Source organism: Arachis duranensis, chromosome 6 (assembly GCF_000817695.3).
Source record: "Arachis duranensis cultivar V14167 chromosome 6, aradu.V14167.gnm2.J7QH, whole genome shotgun sequence".
NCBI lineage: Eukaryota > Viridiplantae > Streptophyta > Magnoliopsida > Fabales > Fabaceae > Arachis > Arachis duranensis.
The window spans coordinates 30,408,208-30,408,779 of NC_029777.3; positions in this window are offsets into that span (position 1 = coordinate 30,408,208).

Genomic DNA, 572 nt, shown 5'->3' on the forward strand with positions numbered 1-572 from the left:
TGTTTAAGTTTCAGTTTAACCTTAAACTGAAACTTAAACTTCAACTTAAACGCCACTCTTTGAAAGGGTTTCTGGGCCAAATATATTGAAGTTTAAGTTAGCATTGAGCACAAACATTAACTTAAACGTATTATGGTATGAAACCCAATTGAATATCATGGTTTATGGGATTGGGCCTGAAGAATTGATGAGTCTAGAACTTCAAATTGTTGAGTCTTGTGTCATTACTTGTTTATCACTAAGTTTGCTCAATGAATGTTACAGAATTGGATCACAGCCTCATCAAGATTATGGACCATAAACCCAAAGCAAAAGGAAATCAAGGAAAGGCCTCAAAGCCCAAGAAACACAACAGAAGCTCAATTTAGAAAGTGTATAAATAGGATAGAATGGAAGTTAGTTATTACTTTTGGACACTTTGGAATTTTCATACTTTTGTAATTGAATTCAGAGCTATGATTCACTAAACCCCTTTCATTGGGTTAGGGAGATCTATTGTAATTCAATGAATCAATAATATTTTTTATCTTCTTCTTCAATCTTTTCTCTTAAATTTTGTTAGAAAGCTTCTC